This window comes from Mustela nigripes, chromosome 17 (assembly GCF_022355385.1).
Source record: "Mustela nigripes isolate SB6536 chromosome 17, MUSNIG.SB6536, whole genome shotgun sequence".
NCBI classification, from domain to species: domain Eukaryota; kingdom Metazoa; phylum Chordata; class Mammalia; order Carnivora; family Mustelidae; genus Mustela; species Mustela nigripes.
The window spans coordinates 24,272,015-24,290,061 of NC_081573.1; the positions used below are offsets into that span (position 1 = coordinate 24,272,015).

Consider the following 18,047-nt stretch of genomic DNA (forward strand, 5'->3'; position numbering starts at 1 on the left):
ACTGGTAAAAAGATTAATTTCATGACTCTAAAAGTCTGTTTTTGCTCCTCTTTCTTTTACATAATAATTATAGATGTTATTTCTTGAACACACACTTTGCTTCTCCAAATAAGTTCAATTATGAACAGCTCTATCACCCCATGCCCAAGTTCTAGCCTGCCCTTGAAGATGGCCTGTCATATTGATTTTGGATTTACCTGGTAAGCTCCCTCAATCATGTAAGCCAATTCCTTTGCATACATTTAATATATATATTATCTAGCTCTGGTTCTCTTTCCCTGGTTGAATCTTGACTGATACAGACTTTGGTACCAGAAGTGGCTCTAGAGAAACAGAATCTTTTTTTTTTTTAAAGATTTTATTTATTTATTTGACAGAGATCACCAGTAGACAGAGAGGCAGGCAGAGAGAGAGGAGAAAGCAGGCTCCCCGCTGAGCAGAGAGCCTGATGTGGGGCTCGATCCCAGGACCCTGGGATCACGACCCGAGCCGAAGGCAGAGGCTTTAACCCACTGAGCCACCCAGGCGCCCCTAGAGGAACAGAATCTTAAAGATGAATTTTCTGGGTTTTCTGGAATTGATTCTCTAATCTTATTAAAGACACTACTGACTCTATTTCTAGCACTAAAGAGGACAATAGTAGTCCATGACATGATGCGACAAGGGATATGCAAAACATTATCATTAGATACTCCTAATCAAATACCTAGAGGAAGTGAGATTCTAGATGACCATGTATTTGTTACATTAGAATATTTTAGTGGAACTAAGGAGTGTAATGAGATTGGCTGATTGTCCTAACTGTGGTGGAGAAAGTTGAGAAGGATGAGCTCAGGGCCTCTGATTCCCAGCTTCAGTGTCACATTGACCTGAAAGGTAAGTCTGCCCTTGGAAAAACACTTATCTCCTGTAGCCTATAGTGGCTTTCTTGCAAGTGGTTGAACTACAGTGCAAATTGAACTCTTGACCAAAAGGGTGTTTTCCCTTCAAATGAGGGCACTGATTGGGAAGGAATGGGATCTTGAAAATTGCAATGGGAAGATGAAACCAAGTACATTGAATTTCTCAATTCTTTGAGATCCTCTTTGCCAGCAGAATCAGATTTTTTTTAATTTTTATTTTTTAAAAGATTTTATTTATTTGTTTGACAGAGAAAGATCACAAGTAGGCAGAGAGGCAGGAAGAGAGAGAGAGAGAAGCAGGTTCCCTGCTGAGCAAAGAGCCTAATGCGGGACTTGATCCCAGAACCCCGAGATCATGACCTGAGCTGAAGGCAGCAGCTTAACCCACTGAGCCACCCAGGTGCCCCCAGAATCAGCTTTTTGACCTTTGTTTCCTGAAGAAGTTGTCTTAAAAGGCACTGTTGATTCTCTTCAGGACCTGCCTCTCTCCTTACTTCAAGACCAATAACTCGGTATAAGTCCCAGCAGGTACCAAAGGGTGACTTATAAAGTATGCCCTGCACACTGAAAGATGCACTAACACACTAAAAGACCTGCATGACTTTTTTCAATTAATAGAGATGCAAAATATGGGTCATATGTATGGGAATGGATCTTAAGGGTGTGAGATCACAGTAGAAAGAATATAAAGTTGGATCAGGCTGACTATATTGATATGAGTCTCCTAAGCAGAGATTCTTTTTTTTTTTTTTTTAAGATTTTATTTATTTATTTATTTGACAGAGAGAATGAGAGAGAACAAGCAGGAGGAGCAGCAGAAGCAGAGGGAGAAGCAGACTCCTTGCTGAGCAGGGAGCCTGATGCAGGGCTTGATCCCAGGACCCTGGGATCATGACCTGAGCTGAAGGCAGACACTTAACCAACTGAGCCACCCAGGTGCCCCCTAAGCAGAGATTCTGAATTCAATGTTTTAACTTAAGGGGCTTAGAAAAGGATCTAATAGTATGACTGGTTAGATGAACCATGGATCCAAAGGTTTCGACTACACCAAATGAAGCTGAAACTTGCCTTAGTATATTATAAAGAACTGCCTTGATATACTATAAATGAAAGTATCCAAAAGCTAAGAGATATTGTCTTCTTCCCTCTCTTATCTCCTTATCATCTCTAACATAGGATGTGTTAATAATAGTTACATTTATTTCACAGAGTCTAAGTTACAGGATCAAAGGAGAAAGCTCTTCTGGAATAAGAGCTAGCAAGTTTTTGATTGTATAAAAGGCAATTGTATTGATGAGAGACAGAAGCAGGAAAATGTTTACCTTTAGCTTGGAAGGCAGACTTAAAGTCTGCATAGTTTCGATAAGGATCAAATATATGCTGGTTGCTACATTCTTTAAGAGTATCATGAAAAAAAAAAGGGTATCATGACTGCTTATATATCTCACAAATAGTTAATATCAAACTGGATGAAATGTGTGGTGTCTAAATGGGATGTCTGTTCTGATTGGATGGGGGCCCCCAAATGTAAGGTGATGATTGGGTGAGGCCAGTGGTACAGGTGGCAAAACAAAGGAGATAGAAGTTTATTGAATGCGCTGCAAGGGAGCCGTGGGCAGAATAGAGCAGAGAGGCTGTCTGCAAAGAGGCGATGGGTGGGGGCTGTTTTTAAAGGGGGGAGGTGAGGAGGTAGGACTATGTATAGAATTCTCCCTTTTTGGTAAGTGTGCCTGGTTTTAAGTAGACCATTGGTCAGGGTCTATGGATATTTTGAGGTGGGTCACCTGATGGGCCTGTCTGTATTCAGCCAGTTGGTCACTATGGGCCCTCTCTATATTCCATTGCTCAAGTCTGCCTCTAAGTGGCCTCTACAATATGTACCAGATGAATCTTGCAGAAGTAGTTTTCCAAGTAATAATTCAAAGAAATTCAAAGAAATTTTTATAATCTGATGTGCCCTGCATGCCCCCCCTTCCCTTTGATTGCTAAGTATGTAACCACCAGCTTCACACAGCGTGCAGCTTTCTGTCCATAGGTCCTGTCCCCATGCTACTTAAATAAACTTACTAAGTTGCCCTGTAAACATCTCAAGAATTCTTTCTTGACCATTGCACTGGAAGACTCCACATCCGTATCATTTAGGCAGAAGTATAACTTTGTTATTACCTTTATTTGAGATAAAGTATAGCTTGAGATGTATAAGTGTAGCAAGCTGACAAGGGTAGACCATGCTCTGTGTGTTCACTTGACTAAGCTACAATCCCTAGTTATTCAGACATGAATCCAGGTATTACTATGAAGGTGTTTCATAGATAAGGTTAATGTCCATAATCAGACTTCTGGTTTCTGACATGTAAGAGTTCTGACATATCAAAGTTCGGAGATCATCACTCCCATGCTCACAAGATCTGAAGAGACTGAAAAATCAATGACTTTTCTTGGGCTGGTTGGAGAATTGAGGTTGTGGGACAAATTGCCACCCTAAAATCTGAAGAGATATGCAAATATAGGAAATCATGTAATGATCTGTTTACCTTGAGCAGAAACTCTGATGGCATAAACAGAACACTTACATGGTAATTTCGACAGATGCTGGAAGCTGTATAGGCTAGTGTGGAAGTGAGAAACTCCTGGGACTGAAGTCTTGGTGGGGAGAGAAAGGGACACATTTTCATGGGTATTCCAAAGAATCCTAGCAAGTTCTCAAGGTTAAGAACCAAGAAAAAAGATAATAGCTCTGGCAAGATGAGAGGGAAAATAACCATCTTTTTTTTTTTTAAGATTTTATTTATTTATTTGACAGAGATCACAAGTAGGCAGAGAGGCAGACAGGGGGCGGGGGGGGGGGGGGGAAGCAGGCTCCCTGCTGGGCAGACAGTCTGATGTGAGACTCGATCCCAGTACCCTGGGCCTGAGCCGAAGGCAGAGGCTTTAACCCACTGAGCCACCCAGGTGCCCCAAAAAATAACCATCTTGAAATAGATGTAGATCATCCTCCATAATAAAGATCTACTCTCCATAGGAAAAGCCATTTCCAGAACCTTATCTACTTGGAAGGAAGGACATTTATCTAACTCCTCCCCTCTCCAGCCTTCCTGTCTCACTTAAGGGGGTTATAGGGTGAATAAAAGCCAAGAAACACTTAGGAAGGTAACAGCCAACCCAGGAATACAGTTCTACCACTAAAAGACTGAAATATTATCAAAAGATTAAAGAATGTTTTCCATCCTCCACACCTTACCACCAGTACAACAACACTGGATTACAGTTGGAAGAACTACAGGGCATAGGCTCTATTTAAGGAGACCTGTTCCAGAAATTAATGGTAGGGGTAAAAACACAGAAAATAGAGGAGTCTGAAGCCTCTGGTACCCACATCTACAGTGAACAATAAACATAGCCCAACTCTTAACCTGATTAATACACATTAAAGACCTCCTGGCCCCATCTGTTCAGAAATGCTGGTGAGAACACCTGGAAGCTCTTTGACCCAGAGACACTCAGAGCAAAGCCAGTGGACCTGTTTGGCTATGAATCTTGGAGCACAGCTTGGTGTGAGTTAAGACAACAAAGAGCTCAACCAGCTTTAGAGCTACTTCTCTCACTGCATCCAGGCAGAGAAACTAATTCATAGCACTGCTTGGTGTTGAATACAGTACCCCGCCTGCCTGACCAGCTAAACCAACCAGAGCACATATGTAGCTTATCTAACATCCCTGCATACAGTGATGTTTGAACAGAGAACACAGCCCATGGTTTTCCTCATCTGCTGAGTATAACCAGTGACCTCACCTGACCATAGAATTCTGTGTTCACTCTTGCATGATTTGGGTCCCCAAACAATGTACCATCCATGTTCAGGGTCATATCCTGCTGCCCTGCCAGGGTAGGGAAGCTGATTCATGGCCCAATATACTACCAAATATAGCATTCAGTTACAACCATCTGGTAAGCCTGACCAGAGAACCAGGCAACCACAGAGTCCATCCTCCAGGCTCACTTGGGTAGGGAACCAAAGCAACTTAGCTAACTGTTCTCCGCTAGTGGCACCCACCCTCCCAATCCATCAACCTCAGAAAGGGAACAAAAAATAGACCACTTGCCTAACAATATTATCAGTAGATACACCCAGAAACCCAAACTGAGCTGGCTGATGAAGAATTGTCACTGCCAAAGCAAATCTCTTAAGGAACCTGATTACTCAAATGTACAGACACCAATGTAAGGAATCAAGGATCACCAAAAAACAAAACAAAACAAACAAAACAAAACAGGTAAATAAGACACCAATAAAAGAACCCAATAACTGATCTTTTTTTTTAAGATTTATTTATTTATTGGGGCGCCTGGGTGGCTCAGTGGGTTAAGCCGTGCCTTGAGCTCGGGTCATGATCTCAGGGTCCTGGGATCGAGTCCCGCGTCAGGCTCTCTGCTCGGCGGGGAGCCTGCTTCCTCCTCTCTCTCTCTGCCTGCCTCTCTGCCTACTTGTGATCTCTGTCAAATAAATAAATAAATAATTTTTTTTTTAAAGATTTTATTTATTTATTTGACAGAGAGAGATCACAAGTAGGTAGAGAGGCAGGCAGAGAGAGAGGAGGAAGCAGGCTCCCCGCTGAGCAGACAGCCGATGTGGGGCCCGATCCCAGGACCCTGGGATCACGACCTGAGCCGAAGGCAGAGGCTTTAACCCATTGAGCCACCCAAGCGCCCAATAACTGATCTTTTTGAGAAAATGGAGACCTATAAAGAATTCAGACAAGAATTCAAAATATCCTCTTAAATAAATTTAATGACCTACAGGGCACAGAGATAGCTGAACAAAACTAAGAAAACAATCCATGAACAAACAAGTTCAACAAAGCTATAGAAATAATTTTAAAAAATCAGAAATCCTAGAGTTGAAAATTACAATAATTGAACAGAAGAATTCAATAGTTTCAAAGACAGACTTAAGCATGCTGAAAAAGGAATCAGTGAAGAGGAGTATAGGACATTAAGAATTATCCAGTCAGAGGAGCAAAAAAGAAAAAAGAATGGAAAAAGTAAAGTCTATGAGACTTATGAGACACAATGAAATAAAACAACGTTCACAATATGAGAATTCCAGAAGGAGAAAAGCAAGAAACAGAAAATATATTTAAAGCAAAAATGGCTGAAAAATTCCTGAAGGAGAGAAAAATGGACATCCAGATCTGTGAGGCTTAAAAAAATCCATATAGGTTGAACTCAAATAGGGCTACACTAAGACACATAATTGAATTATAAAAAATTACAACAGAAAAAAATGAAAAACGGGGGCACCTGGGTGGCTCAGTGGATTAAGCCTCTGCCTTCAGCTCAGGTCATGATCTCAGGGTCCTGGGATCGAGCCCCACATTGGGCTTTCTGCTCTGCAGGGAGCCTGCTTCCTCCTCTCTCTCTCTGCCTGCCTCTCTGCCTACTTGTGATCTCTGTCAGATAAATAAAGAAAAAATCTTTAAAAAAAAAAAAATGAAAAACGGCAAGAGAAAGAGTTACAAACAAGGGAACCCCTATAAGACTATGGGAAGATTTATCAACAGAAATACTTCAGACCAGGAGAGAGTGGGATGACATTCAAAATAAAAGAATGGTCCATCAAGAATACTATACCCATCAAAAGCTATCCTTCAAAAACAAAGGAGGGATAAAAACTTCCCTGAACTAACAAAAGCTGAGGGAGTTCATTACCACTAGACCTGCCTTACAAAAACAGTAGAGGGTTCTTTGAGTGGAAGTAAAATGATGCTAATTAACATCATGAAAACATTAAAAGGTAGCATAAAACTAACTGGTAATGGTAAGTACATTGTCAGTGTTCGACTCTAATTTGGTAATGATGTTGCATAATTTACTTATAATTCTAGTTGAAAAATCTTTTAAAAACAAATATAGTGAAAGCAACCATAAGTACAATAATCTGTTGCTAGGTATGTGATATAAAAATATGTAAATTTTAATAGCAAGAACCAAAAAAGTGAGAGAGAAGTAAAAGTGTTTAGAAATTCCATTATCAGCTTAAAATAGGGTGTTATAATTTTAGGATGTTTTCTGTACCTCATGGTAACCACGAGGGAAAAACTATAGCAAGTACACAAAATAATATGACAAATAAGTCAAAGCATACTGATAATTAAAGAATCAAAAGATAGAAGAGAGCAGGATAAGAAAAAAGAAAAATGAATCTACAAAACAACCAGAAAACAATGAACAAAATAACAATGGTAAGTCCTTACCTATTGATAATTGTGTTAAAGTTTATTTTTTTAGTAATCTCTACACCCAATGTGAGTTTGAACTCATGACCCTGCAGGACACCAACGCAGGGGAATTTGGCGGCACCAGCTCCTCATGTGTAAGATGTCTCTTCGGCCCAGGCCTCCAGAGTCCACAGTATTGACAACTGTGTAGTTTTTGGCAAGAATTGAAGGAGGTCCACAGTGGCTTCACGGGCTGTTGGGCTCTTAAGTGGCACCTCCAGGACAGGTAGAAACCACTGCAGGTAGTGTTGGTGATCAGAGCCAGTGGTGTGCACACACTTGACTATAGAGGCCAGCTATAGGAGCCTATGCAGTTGCAGAAGTCACTTATAGACACACTCATAATAATGGGGGTCAGGATGGGTAGAAAGAACTAGGGCTAACTATGGGTTCACTGGGATCTATGGAGGTCTGTTTGTATGCCAATACTATATTATTTTGATCATTATAGCTTTATAGAGTTAGCTTGAAATCAGGAAGTGTGAATCCTCCTGCTTTGTTCTTCCTCAGGATTTCTTTGGCCGATTTTTGGAATTTTGTGGTTCCATAAACATTTTCGGAGTTTTTTTCTTACTTCTGTAAAAAATGCCACTGGAATCTTGACAGGGATTGCTTTGAATCTATAGATGGTTCTTGGTAATATTGACATTTTAACAGTATTTTTATTCTGCATGGGGTATCTTTCCATTTTTTTGTGTCTTCTTTGATTTCTTTCATCCATGTCTTATAGTTTTCGGAGTAGAGATCTTTCATCTTCTTGCTTAAACTTACTTCAAGTATTTCATTGTTTTTATGCTATTATAAGTGGAATTGCTTTATTTCTTTTTCAGAAAAGTCATTCCCCACAACTATATGGTCAATTAATCTCTGACAAAGCAGGAAAGGATATGCAATAGGAAAAAGACAGTCTTTTCAACAAATGGTGCTGAGAAAACTGGACAGCAACATACAAAAGAAAGAAACTGGACCACTTTCTTACACCATACACAAAAATAAATTTAAAATGGACTAAAGACCTAAATGTGAGATTGAAACCATCAAAATCCTAGAGGAGAACACAGGAAGTAACCTATTTGACATCAACCATAGCAACTTCTTCCTAGATATGTCTCCTGAGGCAAGAGGAGCAAAAACAAAAATAAACTATTGGGACTTCATCAAAATAAAAAGTTCCAGGGCACCTGGGTGGTTCAGTTGGTTGAGTGTCCGCCTTTGGCTCTGGTCATGATCCCAGGGTCCTGAGATCAAGTCCCACATCAGGCTCTCTGCTCAGCACGGAGTCTGCTTCTCCCTCTGTCCCCACCCCTGCTCCTGTGCTCTTGTGCGCTCTCTCTCTCTCTCTCTCTCAAAAATAAATAAATAAAATCTTCAAAATTTAAGAAAATTAAAAATTAGAAGTTTCTGCACGGCAAAGGAAACAAGAAAACTAAAAGGCAGCATACAGAATGGGAGAAGATATTTGCAAATGACATATCTGATAATATGTTAGTGTTCAAAATATATAAAGAACTTATCAAACTTATCAAGTTCACCCCCAAAAAAATCCAATTAAAAAATAGGCAGAACAGGGGCACCTGGGTGGCTCAGTTGGATAAGCAACTGCCTTCAGCTCAGGTTATGATCCCAGGGTCCTAGGATTGAGCCCCATATCAGGCTCCCTGCTCAGTGGAAAGCCTGCTCCTCCTTCCTACTTCCCTGCTTCTGTTCCCTCTGTCACTGTCTCTTTCACTCTCTGTCAAATAAATTAATAATATTTTTTTATTAAAAATAGGCAGAAGATATGAATAGACATTTTTCCCAAAAAGACATACAGATGGCCAATGGACATATGAAAAGATGCTCAACATCACTCATCATCAGGGAAATATAAATCAAAACTATAATGAGATATCACCTCACACCTGTCAGAATGGTGAAAATCAAAAACAGAAGAAACAAGTGCTGGCAAGGATGTGGAGAAAGGGGAATCATCTTGTAATCTTGGTGGGAATGCAAACTGATGCAGCTACTCTGGAGAAGAGTGAGGAGTTTCCTCAAAAAGTTAAAAATAGGGCGCCTGGGTGACTCAGTGGGTTAAAGCCTCTGCCTTCGGCTCAGGTCATGATCTCAGGATCCTGGGATCAAGGCCCCAGTCGGGCTCTCTGCTCAGCAGGGAGCCTGCTTCCTCCTCTCTCTCTCTCTGCCTGCCTCTCTGCCAACTTGTGATCTCTGTCTGTCAAATAAATAAATAAAAATCTTAAAAAAAAAAAAAGTTAAAAATAGAACTACCCTACAATCCAACAATTGCACTCATAGGTATTTACCAAGAGGATTCAAAAACACTAATTCAAAAGAATACATGTACCCCAATGTTGATAGCAACATTATCTACAACAGCCAAGATATGGAAACAGACCAAGTATCCATCAACAGATGGATAAAGCTGTGGCATACATATATGATGGAATATTACTCAGCCATAAAAAAGAATGTAATCTTGGCATTTGCAATGACGTAGATGGAGCTAGAGAGTATGCTAAGCAAAATAAGTCAGTCAGAGAAAGATAAATACCATGATTTCACTCATATGTGGGATTTAAGAAGCAAAACAAACCAACAAAGGGGGGAAGAAAGAGAGAGAGAGAGAGAAACCAAGAACCAGACTCTTAACTATTGAGAACAAACTGAGAGTTACCAGAGGGAGTTTGGTGGGGGCATAGGTAAAGTAGGTGATGATGGATTAAGGAGTACACCTGCTGTGTTGAACACTGCATATTGTATAGAAGTCTTGAATCACTATATTATACACCTGAAACTTATATTACACTATATGCTAACTAACTGGAATTTAAATAAAAACTCAAAAAAAGTTGGGGTGCCTGGTGGCTCAGTCAGGTAAGCATCTGACTTCAGCTCAGGTCATGATCTTGAGGTCCTGGGATCAAGCCACCTATCAGGCTCAGGCTCCCCCTGGCCCCCTGCTCCTCCCCTTCTTCATGCTCTCACTCTCTCTTTCAAATAAATAAATAAAGTCTTTGAAAAAATAAAGAAAATTCATTATTCTATTCATTAATGTATAGAATGGTACCAATTTTTGTCTGTTGATTTTATATCCTGAAATTTTACTGCATTTATTGATTAGGTCTAACAGATCAAACAAAGAATTTAAAATAATAGTTCTACAAATACTCAGAGAGCTACAAGAGAATACAAGTTTTTAAAAAATAATAATACCAGAAAAATAATATAAGAACAAAATACAAAAATTCAACAAAGAATCATCGAAAGAAATACTATGTATACTATTGGAGTCCCATAAGGAGAAGAGAAGTTGAAAGGAGTAAAAACTTATTTCAATAAATAATGGCTGAGAACATTTCAAACATGGAGACAGATTTGGTCATACAAGTTCATGAAGCAAATAGCAAACCTCCCAACAAAGGAATTTCCAGGACCAGGTGGTTTCACTGCTGAATTCTATGAAAAATCTAAAGAATTAATACCAACCCTTCCCAAACTCTTCCAAAAAGATAAAGAGGGGACACTTCCAAAGTCATTTTACAAAGCCAGCATTACCAAAATAAGAGGACACTACAAGAAAATTACTGGCCAATATCCCAAATGAACACAGAGGCAAAAATACTCAACAAAATATCAGCAAAATAGGGGCACCTGGGCGGCTCAGTGGGTTGAAGCCTCTGCCTTCGGCTCAGGTCATGATCCCAGGGTCCTGGGATTGAGCCCCACATCGGGCTCTCTGCTCAGCAGGGAGCCTGCTTCCCTCTCTCTCTCTCTGCCTGCCTCTCTGCCTGCTTTTGATCTCTCTCTGTCAAATAAATAAATAAAATCTTTTAAAAAAATTAGCAAACCAAATTCAATAGTACATCAAGAAGATTAAATATCCTGATCAAGTGGGATTTATCTTGAGAATTCAAAGGTGATTCAAAATACGAAAATCAGAGAAAGGAAGATGCTGGAAGAGTAGGGGACCCTCATTTCATCTGGTCCCTTGAATTCAGCTAGATATCTATCAAATCATTCTGAACACTCGTGAATTCAACCAGAGAGCTAAGAAAAGAACTGCTGCAATTCTACAAACATACAAGCAACCACTTTTTGCAAGGTAGAATCTGTGAAGACCATGAATCTGAGGGGATATATTGGAAGATAAACAGTGAGGGGAGCGAGCCTCCATAAGTTGGCTATAGGAAAGTTGACACAGCAGTGAAGCAGAAAATTGGAACTTTCAGAAATCTGCTCGGTGAGGGACATTCCTGCCTAAAAGGTGCTCAGGTGGCAACACAGGGCAGAATCCTTAATGGAGCAGTGTGGTCTCTGGATCCCTGGGGTCACAGAAAGAATGGGGGTGTCTGAGTCAGCAGAGTTCCCAAGCAACAGAACAGGGAAGCCAGCTACAATCAGAGAGCCCCAGAGTGGGCTCTTAGCTCAGTGTTCCCATAAACCATCAACCGCAGCACATTCCAGTGACTGCACTCCAAGCAGAGGCCAAACAAGTGGCAGAACCAACGTGAGACCCTGGTCCTTCCCCCAGGAGGACTGACAGGGGTGCACACCACAGGAGCCTGCAGAGTTTGGTGCACACACGATATATTGGCTGCTTTTCCCTAAGGGTTAACTGAAGAGAAGGGGCTGGGATCTTTCAGCTCTGGGGCTGGAGATTGGGGCACTGTCATTTTTCTTTTTATCCTCTGAAGTGGCTTAGAAAACCTTCAGGGAACAAAAGCCACGGAGAGCAACTGGAAACAGTTGATGCTGAGCCTGGCCTCCTGGCAAAGGGCGGTGCAATTCCCCCGAGACCAAGACATCTGAGAATCAGTGCAGCAGGGCCCTCCCCCAGAAGACCAGCTGGAACATCAGACTAATACCAAGTTTACGTAGCACTCAGAACTGAAACACTCGTGCACTAGGAGAAAATTATACAATATATAGAATTCAAGGCCGAGGCTCAGGCAGCATTGATGGCTGTGGTGGCACAGCAGCGAGGGCCGGGCAGGGGGTGGTTGTGGGGAGATGGACCTGGTGGAGCTGACACAGCAGAAGGAACCAGCACTTGAGCTCAAGCCACTGCCCTGGCAGAGATGCCGGGTGCTCCTCCCTTCCCCGCGGCTTGTCCTAAAAGGATTCCTGTACACCTTAGAAGTGCTTGAGGGAGAGTGATATAGATAGGCATGAAGCCTCTGCCGCACAGCTGCATGTGTAGTTACTGTTGAAGCAAATGCCTACCTAATTTTTTTTAAAGATTTTATTTATTTGACAAGAGAGAGCACAAGTAGGCAGAGAGGCAGACAGAGAGGGAGGGAGAAGCAGGATCCCCACTGAGCAGAGAGTCCAATGCCGGGCTCCATCCCTACACCCTGAGATCCTGACCAGAGCTGAAGGCAGAGGCTTAACCCACTGAGCCACCCAGGCGCCCCAAAGCCTACCTAATTTGACAGGCTTGGTGTGTTTAAAAGTTTTTGAGTTTGCAAATAAGCATATTAAATTTATTGATGGAGCCTATTGATGGAGGCAGTGAACAGTTATATGAGGACTCTGCTCCTGGAGGCAAATCCCAAGATGCAGAGGCCAAAAAGCAAACAGAATTAGAACAAAAGTTGTATGAAATGACCCACAATGCTTTGGAGAGCATTAATGTAATTGGCCAAGATTTGAAACATCTCTTCCAGCACCAGCACAGGAGGTCATCAGTGTCTCCACACAATGTGCAACCATTTCAGGTAGATCCAGAACCTGAAATGGATCTGGAAAACCAGAATGCATGTGCTGAGATTGATGGTGTTCCCGCCCACCCCACAGCTCTGAATCGTGTCCTGCAGCAGATCTGAGTGCTACCCAAGATGAAGAGAGGGACGAGCTTACATAATAGGTGGGGCAAAGACCCCAAAGGGAAGTCCCCACATCAACAGGAAATCTGGTCAGGAGATGGCAGCTGTTATCCTTTGGACAGAGCCAGGTCTTTATCCACAACTGATACTCCAACCAGCTCTGATATGATGGAAATAGCTTGTGCTGCTGCTGCTGCTGCTGCTGCTGCTGCTGCTGCTGCTGCATGTCTGCCAGGGGATGAGGCAACTGCAGAGCAGATCCAGCAGATGGAAGTAAGCAGCCTCACCCGGACTTCCAGAGCAGTGGCCTCCAGCACTCATGGCAGCTTCTGCACAGACTCTGTGGATGGAACACCAGATCGTCAACACACAAAGGCTGCTCTTGCTCACCTGCAGCAGAAGATTCTGAAGCTCACAGAACAGATCAAGATTGCACAAACAGCCCGGGACGACAATGTTGCTGAGTACTTGACTTGTCTGCCAACAATGCAGACAAGCAGCAGGCTGCCTGCATCAAGCAGGTCTTTGAGAAGAACCAGAAGTCTGCCCAAACCATCCTCCATCTGCAAAAGAAGCTTGAGAACTACCACAGAAAGCTCCAAGAGGTGGAGCAGAATGGGAGATCCAGGCAGCCGAAAGATGTCTTCAGGGACATGCACCAGAGTCTGAAGGATGTGGGAGCAAAGGTGACTGGTTTCAGTGAAGGTGTGGTGGACAGTGTCAAAGGTGGACTTTCTAGCTTCTCCCAGGTGACCCATTCAGCAGCAGGGGCTATAGTCTCAAAACCCAGAGAGATGGCCTCACTAATTTGGAATAAATTTGTCAGTGCCGACAATATCCCTAAACTGAAAAACTCTTTAGAGGAAGGGCAAGTGGATAATGGGGGGAAGGGTTGGGGAGTGATTTCAAACTTTCAATCAAGCCCAAAATATGGTAGTGAGGAAGATTGTTCTAGTGCCACTTCAGACTCAGTGGGAGCCAACAGCACCACTGGAGGCACTGCTGTAGGAGCGTCCAGCTCCAAAACAGACACCCTGGACATGCAGAGCTCAGGATTAGATGCACAACTACATGAGAACCAGGAGATCCAGGAAACACAGACCAGGCTAGAATCCTTTGAGACCCTCCAAGAACATTATCAGAGAGACTATTCAGTAATAATGCAGGCCTTACAAGATGAGCGATAAAGATGTGAATGATTAGAAGAACAACTAAATGATGGAACTCCATCAGAATGAAATCTTAAACTTGAAGCAGGAATTGGCCAGCATGGAAGAGAAAGTTGTATTTCGGTCCTGTGAATGGGCCTGGGATATCCAGGAGGCCCTGGAGCCATTCCAGACCCGCATCTCCAGGATGGAGCTGTAGCTACAGCAGCAGCAGGTTGGTGGTACAGCTGGAAGGGCTGGTGAATACCACTGCCTGGAACCTTCTAGGCAAACTCATCAACATCCTTCTGGCAGTCATGGCGGTCCTTTTGGTCTTTGTCTCCACGATAGCCAACTGCATGGTTCCTCTCATGAAGACTGGCAACAGGGCATTCAACAATTTATTCCTTGTGGTTTTCTTTTTTTTTCAAGGTTTTATTTATTTTTTTGTGAGAGAGAGAGCAAGCAAGCACAGGCAGACAGAGTGGCAGGCAGAGGCAGAGGGAGAAGCAGGCTCCCTGCTGAGCAAGGAGCCCGAGGTGGGACTTGATCCCTGGAAGCTGGGATTATGACCTGAGCTGAAGGCAGCCGCTTAATCAACTGAGCCACCCAGGTGTCCCATCCTTGTGGTTTTCATTGCCTTTCTCTGGAAGCATTGGGATGCCCTCTTCAGCTATGTGGAATGGTTCTTCTCCTTCCTCAGATGATGCTAGAACGAGAAGGCAGTGCTCCCCTACCCTCTGGCAAGTGCATGCAGCAAAGAATTAGACAACTTACCTACTCTGAAGTTTTCTACAACAACAAGAGTTGAGTGAATATGTTTGCACTTAGAATATTTTTTTTTTTTTCGGGCGCCTGGGTGGCTCAGCGGGTTAAGCCGCTGCCTTCGGCTCAGGTCATGATCTCAGGGTCCTGGGATCGAGGCCCGCATCGGGTTCTCTGCTCAGCAGGGAGCCTGCTTCCCTCTCTCTCTCTCTCTGCCTGCCTCTCCATCTACTTGTAATTTCTCTCTGTCAAATAAATAAATAAAATCTTAAAAAAAAAAAAAAAGAATATTTTTTTTTTCTTCAAGAAACGTAATTGCAATAGTATTTTTTAGATTTTATCCAAGAAGTTTTTTGGGCAAAAATCTTGAATTATTTTTATGTAGCATTATATTCCTTGGGATGCAAATCTTAAAACAGTCCTTTAATATGAACCAACAATCTGGAGCACACTGAAGGGCATTCTAAATTGTGGCTTGAAGGACTGCACTAAAACCCACTAAAAAGATGCAAAAATCTGTTTAGGGGAAACCAGTTAAACCTAAAACCTTGCCTCATCTGGGCTCTCCCCTATCCCAGACTAACTTTACTGTGAAATCCTGCTACATTCTATGTCTGAATTTTTGTATTCAGGGTGGATTGTCCTTGTCTGTGGAAGAATGCATGGATCTCTCCCTGGCTGTCTCATCCGAGTTGGCCACTCATGCTGACCTTGGAAGTATGATCACTTAATGAACCTCATCCCTTAACCTTTGCTAGGATACAAAAGTGAGAGCATCATGCCCCCGAAGGATCACTGCAAAACCCTACTACAGTATTTTGAAGTATTTTGAAGTAGTCCTCTAAATACTTAATTTGAAGCAAAATCCCTTGGCCACACTTTTAATTTTTAAATATGTGTATAGTCACCAACTTAAAAAAAACAAAAAATCCAAACAGCATACTTGAAGGATGTAATACTCAAACTCTCAGTGATTGCTTATGGTTTCTAATAGGATTTTTCATTGTCATTATTATTATTGGGGTTTTTTGGGAAAGGGCCTTTTATTTTTCCTTTGAAATAAAGAAGTGATGTTTTTAAATGAAAAAGAAAAGAAAAGAATAATTCAAGGTTTTTTCAAGTCCTTACTCTTTTTTAAAATTTTACTTTTTCCTTTTCAACTAGCTTATTCTATCAACTTTTTTAGTCTTTTTAAAATTTTCACTTTTACATTTTATAGATATAGTCTTCATTTTTGTGTTCCTTTCACTGTATTCAATTTTATTTTTGTATATATATGTTTTTCTTTCTTTATAATTCTGGGATGTAGTGTTAGATTATATTCTCTCCCCCCCACCTTTTTTTTTTGTTTCTGATCTCTTTGGATTTGTCTAGTATATATTCCTGTGGGGTCATGGTTTGGTCATTTTTATTTTGTTCTCTCATTCATCTATTCTTCTCTAAACAAAATAACTAGAAGATGAAATTTGCAACAAAAGAAAGAATCAGAGGCAATACTCTCTGCCACAGATTTAATAAATATGGATTTAAGTAAAATGTCAAACCTAGAATTTAGAATAACAATTGTAAGGATATTAGATGGGCTTGATAAAAAGCATAAAAAATGCTAGAGAAGGGGTGCCTGGGTGGCTCAGTAGGTTAAAGCCTCTGCTTTTGGCTCAGGTCATGATCCCAGGGTCCTGGGATCGAGCCCTGCATTGGGCTCTCCGCTCAGCAGGGAGCTTGCTTTCCTTCCTCTCTCTCTGCCTGCCTCTCTGCCTACCTGTGATCTCTGTCAAAAAAAAAAAAAAAAATTTAAAAAAAATGCTAGAGAATTCCATAGTGTAGAAATAAAATAACTAAAATCTAATCAGGCCAAAATTTAAAATGCTTTAACTGAGATGCAGTCTAAAACGGACGCTCTAATGGCTAGGGTAAAATGAGGCAGAAGAGATAGAGGCATAGAAGACATGATGGAAAGTAAGGAAGCTGTGGAAAAGAGAAAAACAACTGATGAATCATGAGGAGAGGCTTTGAGAAATCAGCCATGCCCTAACTGAAACAATAGTAGAATAATTGGGGTCCCAAAGGAAGAAGAAGGAGAGAGAGAGAAGGTATATTTTAGCAAATCATAAATGAGAACTTCCCTAATCTAGGGAAGGAAATAGGCATTCAAGTCCAGGAGACACAGAGAACCCCTCTCAAAATCAATAAAAACAGATCAACACCCGGATGCATAAGAATCTTGCATTTTAGGGGTGCCTGGGTGACTCGGTGGGCTAAGCCTCTGCCTTTGGCTCAGGTCATGATCTCAGGGTCCTGGGATCGAGCCTCACATTGGGCTCTCTGCTCAGTGGGGAGCCTGCTTCCCCTTCTCTCTCTGCCTACTTATGATCTCTCTCTCTCTGTCAAATAAATAAAATCTTAAAAAACAAAATCAATGTGACCTACCATACTAACATTCTAAGGGGAAAAAAAACTTTCAATTTACATGAGAAATACATCTGACAAAATTTAACAAATGTTCACAATAAAAACTTTCAGCAAATGAGAACAGATTTTCCTCAATTTAATAAGGAGTATTCTACAACACAAAAACATCATACTTAACGCTGAAAGATTGAGTATGTTTCTCCCATGACTAGAATCAGGCCCAGGATCTTCCTCTTATACTTTTTCAACATTGTGCTAAGGTCCTTGCCAGTGTAATAAGGGAAAGAAATAAAAAGCACACTGATAAAACATTAGGAGGAGGGGAGAGACACACTCAACAAGAGGATAAAATATTCCTTAATAATACAAAAGGAAAATTTTTGAATGTGGCAAATAGAATTATTCCAGTTCAGCCTAGAGCCTCTATATGTCCATATTTCTCATTCCAGAGAGTTTGATTTGTATGTTAGGATACTCATTATTATAGTTGTTATTTTTGGGCATTGTACATTACTAATAAACTAAAATAAGCAGATTAAAACAGCACAAAAAACTAGAAAAAGTATAATAGGTGTATATGTGTGTATATGTATGTATGTATATATATATATATCCATATATCACCAAATGTAAAAACAAGCCTTATAATACTCAAAGATGAAAACAAAAAACTGAACACCAAAAAAAATTAAAAATTCTACAAAGATATGTATATTT

At 41.2% G+C, this 18,047-nt stretch overlaps 1 pseudogene; it reads left to right on the forward strand.

Moving 5' to 3' along the window:
* Positions 1 to 12,669: 12,669 nt before the first annotated feature.
* Positions 12,670 to 14,860, forward strand: LOC132005334 (transmembrane and coiled-coil domains protein 1-like; annotated as a pseudogene).
* The last annotated feature ends 3,187 nt before the right edge of the window (positions 14,861 to 18,047 follow it).